We start from the raw sequence: 12808 nt of genomic DNA, 5'->3' as shown, positions 1-12808 counted from the left end.
TACCTTCTTTCACAGTCCGTACTTCCACCTTGCGAACCTTCCCATCACTACTTGGAAAGACCTTTACCACTAGTCCTGTAGGCCATTCATTTCTGTTGGCTTGGGCGTCCTTCAACAGAACCACATCTCCTTCTTTAACATTAGGCTTGTTCTCAGTCCATTTTGTGCGGCTTTGTAGAGTAGATAAATATTCTCCCTTCCACCTTTTCCAAAAGGTATCAGCTAGGTTCTGAACCTGTTTCCACTGCTTTCCAAACAACTGTCCTGAAGAAAAGTTCCCAGAAGGGGCCAAGACTGCACTCATCTTCTGTGTAAGCAACTTCGATGGGGTGAGTATTTCAGGACAATCCGGGTCGGTGGATATGGAAACAAGAGGCCTGGCATTAACAATTGCCATTACTTCTGCCATAAAGGTGCTTAAGACCTCGTGAGTGAGGTGTGATGATCCATTTCGTACCAGCATTGCGTCCAGAATACGCCTGACCACACCAATAAGACGTTCCCAGGACCCTCACATAGATGCGTGTGGGGGGTTGAACATCCAGGAACATCCAGGAACATCCTCTCTCATGAAGGTATTTCCTTAACGTTGTGTTCTCTGAGTCTAAGCCCAATTCTTTGCAAGCTCCCACAAAATTGGTGCCCGTCGGAACGCAGAAGCTTAGCTGGACCACGAACAGAGAAGAACCTTCTTAACGCATTGATGAAACTGTCAGTTGACATAGCCTCAATCAGTTCAATGTGTACAGCCCTAGTTGACATACATGTAAAGAGTACAGCCCATCATTTACTCTGGGCACAACCACCTCTTGTGCGACGTGTAACAATTGTCCATGGCCCAAAAACATCTATGCCAACGGAGGTGAAAGGAGGTTCTGGAGTGACCCGGTCTGCGGGCAGGTCAGACATTTTCTGAACCTCCATCTTGCCTCGTAATCTTCTGCAGGTAACACACTTATGGATGACTGAAGACACAAGACGTTTACCCCCAACTATCCAGTATCCAGCACTACGGACAGCTCCCTCGGTAATGTGTCTTCCTTGATGAGCCACTTGTTCATGGAACCATCTTACTAGAATCATGGCGATGTGACTAGTAGCTGGAATAATCAAAGGATATTTTTCCTTTTCTGTGAGGTCGGCAGAAGAGAGACGTCCCCCTACTCGTAGGAGGCCATCTTTGTCCACAACTGGGTTGAGCTTTTTTAGTATGTCACGTTTCCTGTTCGTCCGTTTTCCTTCTTTAAAGTTTTTCAATGTCTCTTTGAAAGTTTCGTGTTGGACAGTTCGGATGATAACAGCTTTGGCTTGAGTAAGTTCTTTGCTGCTTGGCATTTCAGTAAAACTTCTCCATCCCTTTCGATCACTTGTGTCTTGTTTGAACGATGCAGAAACATGAATGAGTCTGGCTACGATACGACAAAGTGTGGTCCAGCTTGAATACATCTCAAAGCGTTGAGAGCCTAGTTGAGGCTCTGATGTCATAGTTGTCAGTATTTTTACTTCTGAACGTATTTCCTTATCAGTCTCAGGTTCGATGAGTGAAACAAGACTGGTTTTGTTTGATTCTGCAGATTTCTCTGAATGCAGAAATGTTGGGCCTGAAAACCAGTTGCTGTTCTGAAGCTCTGCTGCTGGACTAGACCTTGTAGCTTGGTCGGCTGGATTTAGCTCAGTTGGGACATAATACCATTGTTCAGGGTGAGTAGAAGCTCTGATTCTTGTGACCCGATTAGCCACATACATATAAAACATCCTGGTGGAGTTGTGTATGTAGCCCAACACGATTTTACTGTCTGTAAAAAACTTCACATTGTCCACTTTCAAGTCTAACTCATCTCTTATCAGCTCGAACATTTCTACTGCAAGCACAGCTGCACAGAGTTCGAGGCGTGGAACTGTGTGAGCAGGGCGGGGTGCAAGTTTCGATTTCCCCATTACAAATCCAACCTGATGCTTTCCTTCACTGTCGACAGTACACAGGTAAGCTACGGCTCCAATGGCTACAGTGGAGGCATCAGAGAAAATACACAGCTCCTTCCTTTTCGTGGATTTTAATGAAACTGAACTGTAGCACCTTGGTATCTGGAGGTCTTCCAAAACTTTTAAGGAGTCTTTCCATGAGACCCACATCTCTTCCTTTTCTGGGGGTAGAGCCACATCCCAGTCTCGCTCTTCTGATGAGAACTCTCTAACTAGTGCTTTACCCTGCATTATTATGGGAGCTGCAAAGCCCAAAGGGTCATACAGGCTATTTACTGTAGAAAACACTCCCCTTCGTGTGAATGGTTTGACTTCATCTGACACAAGGTAAGTGAAGCTGTCGGTTTGAAGATTCCAACAGAGTCCTAAGCTACACTGCACTGGAAGGGGATCTACACCAAAGTCTAACTCTTTCAGGTCTTTTGCACGATCCTCGACAGGAAAAGCTTCCATCACTTGACTACAGTTTGATGCTAATTTGTGAAGTCGCAGATTAGACTCTGCCAACATGTTTTTGGTTCTTACAAGCAGGTTGATTGCCCCTTCTGGCGTGGCGACTGATGTGAGTCCATCATCAACATAGAACTGACGCTCAACAAAGTGTCTTGCATCTGAGCCATGTTCTCGCTCTCCCTCTTGGGCTGCCCGTCTCATGCAATAAATGGCTACAGCAGGTGATGGGCTGTTTCCAAATACATGAACTTTCATTCTGAACTCAATAACCTTCTTTGTGATGTCACTGTCTTCGAACCACAGATAGCGCAGATAGTCTCTGTGGTCTTCACGAACCACAAAGCAATAAAACATTTGCTGTATGTCAGCTGTCAGGGCTATGGGCTCTCTTCGAAAACGCTTAAGTACTCCTAATAATGGGTTGTTCAAGTCTGGTCCACTCATAAGCACTTGGTTTAGGGACGTTCCTTCACTCTCTGCACTAGAGTCAAAAACAACTCGAATTTGGTCTGGTTTCTGTGGGTGGTATACGCCGAAGGTGGGTAAATACCAGTGTTCTTTACCTTCGGGTAGAGGTGGTGCAGACTCAGCTTGATCATTCTCCAGCATTTTCCGCATGAACTCAATGTAATGATCTTTCATTTTTGGTTTCTTTTCCAGCGTCTTTTGCAGTGAGGCGAGGCGTTTTAAGGCTTGTTCTCTGTTGCTTGGAAGCCTCCTTCGTGGGCAGCGGAAGGGTAAGGGAGCAACCCAACTATTCTCTTTGTTTTGGTAAACTTCATCGTCCATTAGAGCCAGGAATGTCTTGTCCTCTATGGATAGTGCAAGCTTGTCATCACCTTTGGTTCTATCAAACACAGAGTGCCCTAGGATGTCTGTGGGCTGACCAATGTTTGATGCTTGTATACCACTTAGCACTGTTGGGCTGCACTGTTGTGTGGTGTACTCACTATTCTCCTTGACATGAATCATGTTTGGACAAGGCTCAAAGTAAGACGGACGCCCATTGTCCAAGGTGTGTGTCTTGTATACATTGACCACTGCTGGTCTGTGGGCTTTTCCTAGACATACCTCTCCCACAATAACCCAACCTAAGTCCAGCCTTTGGGCATATGGCGCATTATTGGGTCCGTTAATTTGTTCACGTACCTTATGCACTCTAAGAATGTCCCTTCCCAAAAGCAAAAGGATTGGAGCTTGGTGGTCAACAGTCTGGATTTGTCTGCAACTGAGAGGAGGTGTGGATGATGTTGAGCAATCTCTGGAGACGGTATCTCCGTCCTATCATCCGGCACAGAGTCACATTCTATCAAAGGTGGTAGCTGAACATTTACTTTCCCATCCATGGACTCGATAAAGAAGTTGACTGCTCTCCTTCCTGAAGTTTGTACTTTTCCGGAGCAGGTCTTTAAAGTGTAAGGAGCAGGTCTGCTATCAATGTCAAACAAGTTGAAGAACTCCGATTTAGCTAGTGACCTATTGCTCTGTTCATCGATCACAGCATACATTTTAATCGCTTCTTCTTTCTTCCCTGCAGGATAGACTTTCACTAAAGAGATCTTAGAACAGGAGCGTGGGTTGTCACTTTGACCACATACCTCTGTGCACTTCGAGGTTACTGAAGGTGAGTTCTCACTTGGCTCTTCACCGTCATTGAATTGACTTTCCGGTGTAGTGCTCTTTGGGGGAAAGGCAGGACCCGGATGCAGTGCTGATATATGCTTGGTACTGTCACACTCAATACACTTGACCATTGCTTTACAATCCTTTGCAATATGTTGGACAGATCCACAGCACCGATAACAAATGTGATGCTCTTTGAGATAAGCCTTACGTTCTTCAATTGGTTTGTCTCTGAACAGTTTACATTTCTTAAGTGGGTGTGGCTTCTTATGGATTGGGCACTGACGATCTGGTTCCTCCATTTTCTTTGAGCCTGGACTAAATTGTGGAGAGTTAGCTGCAATGTCTGTTTTGTGTGCTGACACAGTGACTTTGCGGTTATATGGTGGGGGATTCTCTGTGCGTAAAGTTACGTGACTGCTGGCACTGGATATGAAGCTTGGGTCGTTTTTCATTTTTGCTTGCTGTTGGACAAACTGCCTGAAAACAGAGAAGGGAGGAAACGGCACACAATGCGTTTCTTTGTATTGTGTTCCTACTACTGTCCATCTCTCCTGTAGGTTGCAAGGAAGTTTTTCGACAATTTGTCTCACTCCCCGTGCTGTGTCCAGGTAAGTGAGCCCTGGTAAGGTGCCATCTTGTTTAGCACACTCTAGCTCCAATAGGATATCGCTGAGCTCTCTTAATTTAACATTGTCTTTATTTGTTAGCTTAGGAAATTCCTCTACTTTTTTCAGCAGTGCATCTTCAATGGCCTCAGGTGAGCCATAGCACTCTTCGAGGCGTTGCCAAACCATTTTGATGCCTGCAGAAGGATCATAGGTATGTACTGCACGGATTCTTTTGGCCTGCTCTGATGACTTGGGACCCAGCCATTTTGTCAACAGGTCCAGTTCCTCTCTGGCATATAAATTTAAGTCTTTAGTTGTACTGATGAAAGAAGCTTTCCAAGCCCAATAATTTTCAGGTTTGTCGTCAAATTGCAGGAGACCTGTGCTCACCAGTTCTTTGCGGATTAGATATCTTGCAAAGTCTTGTGCTGCATTAGGTACAGGTGTGGAGTCATTTGGAGAATTCAGTGCTTGCGTTGGCGGGTTATGATGGTAGGTACTGATGGGAAAAGTGTTCATTACTGCTTCTTGTTTCATGCTCTTGTTTATTTGCGGTGAGTTACCCAAAGTTATGGCTGCAGTTCTGTCTTGTATGTCAAGTTTGTTGTATTTTCTGTCGGAAGGCTCTACTGCGGTATGATGAGAGAAAGTGTCTGTGAAGAGTAACTCACTTTGATGGTGAACATATTCACTGGTGCGTTGCGATGTATTAAAGGGCTCTGCTTCGATACTGGGTTCATTTTTGAACTCCCCGCTTTGAACCTCTGCTTCCTCATAGGCTGAAGCTTCTGCTACAGCTGCAGCTGCTACTTTCTGGAACTGTAGAAGATGGATGCTTGCCTCGAAATCGGCTTTTTGTTTAAGCATGTTTGCTTCCAATTCTGCCTTCTGCTTCATCATATCAGCTTCTTTTTCAGCAAAGACTAATTGAGCTTGTGCAGCCTTTGCTTTGGCATAGGCTTTTGTGGCTGAAGAAGTTGTTGATGATGACTGTTGAGAGCGTCTTGTTGCTCTAGATGAGTGTGACCTGGCGTCGAATGGTTGTGAAGATTGTTGCATTGTTGGTTGATCTGTAATCTCCAGTTGTTGTTCCTCACTTGCTTTGCTTTTCTGTTCAGCAGTGTACTCTCGGAGATAACTTTTCCCTGAGCGTAGACTCATGTGTGCTACTGTTCCTTCGTGTTGCTTGAACCCGCTGTGCAAATGTCTTTTTACTGTGCTGCCCTCACAACACGTTCCCTATGTTGTTAGACAGCCAGCGAACAAAAAGAAAAGAAGACTCCACACAAGGCGTGCGTTTCTTGCTTCTATTGAAGTCTGTTCTCGATTCTTTTTTATTATTGTAACTGAAACAAACAGACCAAAGAGAAAAAACACATCACCAACCGAAATAAACGGCCTTTATGCTACATTAGCTTAGCTAACTTAGCCAACATACCGAAAGCAAGCTTAAGCAAAACCTAAAACGAGAATACTTCTACCATTAATACAGTGCTTTGAAACACCCCAATACTCACAAAGACAAAGATTCTCCCAGGCACAAGATTTGTGAAGTACAGAGCTCATGAGCCGCTTAAACTTCTCTTTTCCTTTGCCGAGAAGTCTGTTAACTTCGTACATGAAGAAAAGACGTCGAAGATCTCTAACATGGTGTGAGCACTCACTCTATCACATCCACGATCTTCTGAAAAAATGTCATAAACAGACCTCTCACTCTGACAAGTTCTTTTTGCTTGTTCTTTACTACCAACATTTTTAAACCGATCCCAACATGAATTCACCTATATATGCAATTATTTGTCTTTAACCCAAAGACATTACAGTCCATATAATTCTATTTTTTTGCCAGCTGGGAGATGCAAGAATTTAAAACTGGAGATGACATTTAGCAAGAGAGTAGAGAAGCCTGATCGGCACACAGATGGAAGGACACATAACTGTCAAGTGCCTTTAATGCATGAGAGAGGAAAACCAACACAAGAAAGGAACTGAGGAAAAATCCCAAAATACTATAAAACACAAAAATAACAAAAAAGAACTGAAATAAGAGAATGTCAGGGATGTCAGAGAAGATGGTGAAAGCATAAGAGAGGACCCATCCCACCAATCTGTTCATCCACGGCTCTTCTTATGTTGTTTTCATCCCTGAGAGCAACTGTGGAGAAGGTCTCAAAGAAGGGAGTCAAGTTCAAGTCTGCATGCTTTATACCTACTGTCCTATTCTTTCTGTAATTGGTTTGTGATGTTCTCCTTAATGTGCACTGTGAGAAGGGGAAGAAAATCTTCGCCTTTTAGAGAAACAAATGCAAGTCCCTGTAGAGCACAGTGAGTGATAGATCATAAAAATACATTAAAAGACACAGAGGAGACCACAGTTTGTAGAACGCAGGGGTATTTTAAGAATTTGCATGCATGCTTTGATGCATTCGTGCTTCTGCCAGTGCAAGTTTATTTTTTCACAAAACAGCTGGAAAGAAATAATGGGTCATGTTTGTTCTAATGGAAAAAATGTCTTAAGATGCCGTTTTTTTTTGTTTTTTTTTTGTCTGTAAGACTGCTCTGCCCTGGTTAATAAGTTTAACTCATCTTGCACAAGCCAGAGGCTGAGCTCACTATATATTAAGGATGGCATGAACACAGACAGATTGAGGAAAGAAGGGGGAGAATGTTGGGAGGTAAGCAGATTTTAAATGTTGCACCGAACAGGATTGATCAGTGATACAGCATATGAATAACTCACCGAAGAACAAGGGAGCCCTGTTGAATGGGGAGGGGAGATAGAGACAGAGATGAAGGCAAAAAGGCCAGATTGATCAGTGAAGGGGTTATTTGGCCTTGCGTTGTGATGGACAGGAAATTAAACTTTGGAATGCCTGCTGAATGATCGTTTGGTTGGGCCTTGTGACTAATCGTAGATTTATGACTTCAACAGGCCAGCAGTGCAATTTGTCCATGCCACAGGCACCTTACTGACTGTAGCCCCAGTGAAACTGAAGTACAGTTGTTTTGAGCCTTTTGAACACCTCCTACAATACATTTTTTAATTTACTTTGGCATATTGGAAAAATAAAACAATAATTACAACTTTAAAGGGGCTTATTTTCAGCATTACATGTTACAGCTACTGTATATTGAGCAGTGCAAAACTGGAGAATTCATAGGTCTTTAAAACTGCTAAAACTGCTGCAGCATGTCAGTGATCCTAAACAGACAGTTTTAAAGTAAAATAGTGTAATTTTGTTGATTGCCTAGTCAGCCAACTGGACTCAGTCCAACTGCGAAAACAGTACGCAAGAGTGCTGCAGTATAGAGTATTACCAGGGAAGAGACCAAGTGTCTATTGATGTAGGTTGACAGATTTCACTTAAAGCAAAGGACTTGCATTCACTTAAAGCAAAGGACTCACATAATAAATATAAAGCTATTAGTAATGTCTATATTGAATTGTACAGTTACTTTTGGTCCCCTAATTTTGGGGCAGTGTAATAGGGATTACAACCATTTAGAAAAGAATTGCAATTCCAGTACATTTCATTAGTGTTGTCAACATCTTTAAATTAAAGGCGTAGACCACCAATTTTACAACTGAAGATCAGTTTACTTGCCATGAGTAGTAATGCAATAGTCGTATGTCATATGTGCCTTTAGAGGGAGCTTTTTAAAATCTGAATAAACCCAGATGATGTAATCGAGGTTAAGGACAGAATTAAAGAATGTGCACATTTTCTGCTAATGCTTTCTAGTACTAAAACACTGGAATACCCCTTTAAAACTGAAAGTTGTTTAACTCATAATCACTGATTCATTTTAAATGCCATATGCTGAAGTATACTGTCATATACAGTATATACATTTTCTCCTGCATTAGCCATGTGGAACCACTTAAGATTAAACAAAAACAAAACATCCTCCAGAAAACACAGACCCTTGATTTAAGGATCATTCCTCATCTGCACAAGTGAATGAAGGGCACAAATTAGCAAATATAATATCTTCATCATTTATTTATTCAGTTTGTTTCTTGCATGCTGCTATACTTAAAAGCTCAGAAGGAGACAGAACATTTGGTTATATTTTGACAGGCAGCTAAGGAAGAGAATTACACAAATGCTGGTGATTTAGGATGTAGAGGCAATGGCTTAGATACACAGAAGCACAATGGGTCATGACACACCTGACACAGGATACACTTTGCAATTTTCCACATTTGTTATAATGTCATATTCTGAATTATTATATCCTGGGTAGCCTCTCTTTCACAGAGCTGGTTCCTGGCAGTTTCTGAGATGGTATCTGATACATCTGTCCTTTGGCCGTAAAAACAAAATAAAAAAAATGTTAAAAATCCCTAATGACCCCAAAATCGCACATCTGCGATTTTGGCTGTCATCAGTCCATGTACTTGTTTTGGCTATACTTCTAACTCGGTATAATAATCTGGATCATAGAAAGATACACAAGCACACACACAAACACTACAAACACTAGCTGCACATACACAAAAAACACAAGCAGATGTGCACACACACACACATCACATTAATAAATGGGTGGGTACTGCCCATAGAGGCATATTAAAAGCATTCAAAGGAGGTGCATTAGGGCTGCAAATATCAGCTCATTAACACTCAGCTATCCTGTATTTGTGTGTGTGTGTGCATGAGTGTATCTGTTGCTGAGATCTACAGGTCATTACAGTAACAAGCAGCAAGCCCTCGGGTCAGCTGGCATTAGCTACAGAAGAATGGCCAGAAATCACACCGCATTGCCAGACTCTGTGTATGTGTATCTGATGGAGAAAATCACAGGAACACTTTAGAGTCAAGCAGTGAAGAAAACAGAACAGTTGATATATGTAAATAGGCTGAGAGAGAGGGACAGAGCAGTGAGGGATGTTTTTTAACCACAAATGGAATTGCTTCTGTTCATTACAGTGGCCAAGTTAGAATGATAATTGTAGATGAAGATAATTAAGGATTTAACTGGGCTTGATAAACATTTATGAATTGTTTATTGAATTGTTCTCACAATGCACAATAGCAATTAGAAATTCTCTGAATTCATAAATGTCTCCTATCCAGACCTCCTCTCCTCTCAAATGCAGAATGTATGATCGTATGACTGTATGATCTTATAACTTTGACCTTAAGAGCCATCCTAGCAACTATTTCAGCAACAAGACAAACAAATGCTTCACTCAATACCTACCACACTTTCCAAAATGAATTTAAGTTGTAGCAGACAACCTTGATATTTTTGAGATATTTTTGCATTTGAAAGGAAACATTGAAACCCCTGGCAATCAATTCAGTACTACTGAGGCCATGCTTATTATTTTGCTTGTTTACATGTTTCATCATTTTCTTTAATTAAAAATCAGGAAATACTAGATATGGATCAATACAGGTATTACAAAATAATGTAAACTATAACAACTCATGTCATGTGCTTATTGATTGTTGCTCTCTTAAAGGAATGAATATGAATATTCTTAAAAGGTTTATAAAGCGACATCAGCAACAGTCAATTAAATTAAAAGCCAAAGGTAACAGTCTTGAAAAAACATAATATACAACATACAGAGCAATGATACTCTGTACTCATGAGCTGAGATGAACTAACAGCCATACAGGGTATGATATGGTGTTCATAAAGAGACATGCTGTAATACGTGTGACTCTTACAGTTCTGCAACTGTAACAATAGTTGTAACAATAGTTTCCTCAAACATCCCCATATTGCAGATCTTTTTACAGTTTTTTCTATCCTCTGCAGTAAAACTTCTGCATTTCAGTAGGAGTTAATATGTTTGAACAGAGAGAATCTGTTACCACCAGTTGAGTTGCTACTGGGCTTGTTTCTCTCTCTTCGTGAATTTATTATGCATGATGAGTGTTGTTTTGTCCTATTTTTTACTAGTTTGGTGTTGTTTTGAATTTCATACTAAACAAGATTGCAATTAAAACTTGTGTTGCAGTACTGTTAACAATTATCACATCTGATCAGTTTCAGTTCACTATGTCCAAGAGAATATATATACAGTATTAAGCCTGAGGAGGCACAGATTAACACTGCTTACAGTGCATACAAAGGGTAGCCAAGTACCCACCATTTGCCTGCGCCTATCTAGCACATTCATTTATACACATGCAAGAGAGACACAAGGGGGAAAGAAACAGAAACTCAATAAAACAGCTACTTGATCTAATCAGCTACACCTGAGTGCCCATATGATCCTAGGAGCTATGTTGTCCGGGGCTATATGCCCCTGGCAGGGTCTCCCAAGGCAAACAGGTCCTAGGTGACGGACCAGACTAAGAGCGGTTCAGTGACCTCTTATGGAGCGAAAACCGAGGACTGTGACGGCAAAACATCCGGCGAAGCCGGGGCCTCACCCTGGAACCAGGCCTGGTGTTGGGGCCCGTTGGTGAGCGCCTGGTGGCTGGGTCTCCCCCCATGGGGCCCAGCCGGGCAAAGCGTGGGGCCACCCTTCTGTGGACCCACCACCCACAGGAGGATCCATAACGGGCCGGTGCATAGTGGATTGGGCAGTGGTCGAGGACGGGGACCTCGGCGACCCGATCCCTGGATGCTGAGACTGGCTCTAGGGACATGGAATGTCACCTCACTGGGGGGGAAGGAGCCTGAGCTTGTGCGGGAGGTCGAGCGGTACCAACTAGAGATAGTCGGGCTCACCTCCACGCACAGCCTGGGCTCTGGAGCCCAGCTCCTTGAGAGGGGCTGGACTCTCTTCTACTCTGGAGTTGCTCGCGGTGAGAGGCGGAGAGCTGGTGTGGGCTTGCTCATAGCACCCCAACTTAGCCGCCACGTGTTCGAGTTTTCCTCCCAGAGTGAAAAGTTCGTTTCCCTGCGCCTTCGGGTCGGGGATAGGTCTCTCACTGTCGTTTCAGCCTGTGGTCCGAACAACAGTGCAGAGTACCCGGACTTTTTGGAGTCTCTCGGGGGGTGCTGAAAGGTGCTCCTACCGGGGACTCCATAATTGTGTTGAGGGACTTCAACGCTCATGTGGGCTGCGACAGTGAAACCTGGAGGGAGTGATTGGGAGGAACAGCCTCCCCGATACGAACCCGAGTGGTGTTCTGTTGCTGGACTTTTGTGCTAGTCACAGTTTGTCCATAATGAACACCATGTTCAAGCATAAGGGTGTCCATCAGTGCACATGGCACCAGGACACCCTAGGCCGGAGGTCAATGATCGACTTTGTAGTCGTGTCATCTCTCCTTCGGCCGTATGTCTTGGACACTCGGGTGAAGAGAGGGGCAGAGCTGTCAACTGATCACCACCTGGTGGTGAGTTGGATCCGCTGGCGGAGGAGGAAGCAGGACAGACTTGGCAGGCCCAAACGTATTGTGAGGGTCTGTTGGGAATGTTTGGCTGAACCCGCTGTCAGAGGGGTCTTTAACTAACACCTCCGAGAGAGCTTCTACCAGATCCCGTGGGAGGCTGGGGACATCGAGTCCAAATGGACCATGTTTTCCAACTCCATTGTCGACGCAGCGGCTAGGAGCTGTGGCCGTAAGGTTTCGGGTGCCTGTCATGGCGGCAATCCCCAAACCCAGTGGTGGACACTGGAGGTAAGGGATGCCGTCAAGCTGAAGAAGGAGTCCTACCAGGCTTGGTTGGCTTGTGGGACTCCCGAAGCAGCTGACAGGTACCGCCGGGCCAAGCGTGCTGCAGCCCAGGCAGTAACGGCGGCAAAAACTCGGGTATGGGAGGAGTTCGGTGAGGCCATGGAGAAGGACTACCTGTCGGCCCCGAAGAGATTCTGGCAAACCATCCGGCGCCTCAGGAGGGGGAAACAGTGCTCTACCAACACTGTTTACAGTGGAAGTGGGGAGCTGCTGACCTCGACTGGGGATATTGTCGGACAATGGAAGGAATACAGGAATACTATGATCTCCTCAATCCCGTCAACACGTCTTCCATAAGGGAAGCAGGGGCCGGGGATTCGGAGGCTGATCCATCCATCACCCAAGCCGAAGTCACTGAGGTAGTTCAGCAGCTCCTCAGTGGCAAAGCACTGGGGGTGGATGAGATCCGCCCCGAGTACCTCAAGTCTCTGGATGTTGTTGGGCTGTCATGGCTGACACACCTGTGCAACATCGTGTGGCGTTCGG

General features: G+C 44.1%; 1 protein-coding gene across 1 annotated transcript in view; it reads left to right on the top strand.

Moving 5' to 3' along the window:
* znf804b (zinc finger protein 804B) overlaps positions 1-12808 on the top strand; it is a 53417-nt gene that overhangs the window by 25375 nt on the left and 15234 nt on the right.

Source organism: Mastacembelus armatus, chromosome 16, assembly GCF_900324485.2.
Source record: "Mastacembelus armatus chromosome 16, fMasArm1.2, whole genome shotgun sequence".
NCBI lineage: Eukaryota > Metazoa > Chordata > Actinopteri > Synbranchiformes > Mastacembelidae > Mastacembelus > Mastacembelus armatus.
Note: the sequence above shows the minus strand (reverse complement) of the source record. Positions and strands in the feature narration are given on the sequence as shown.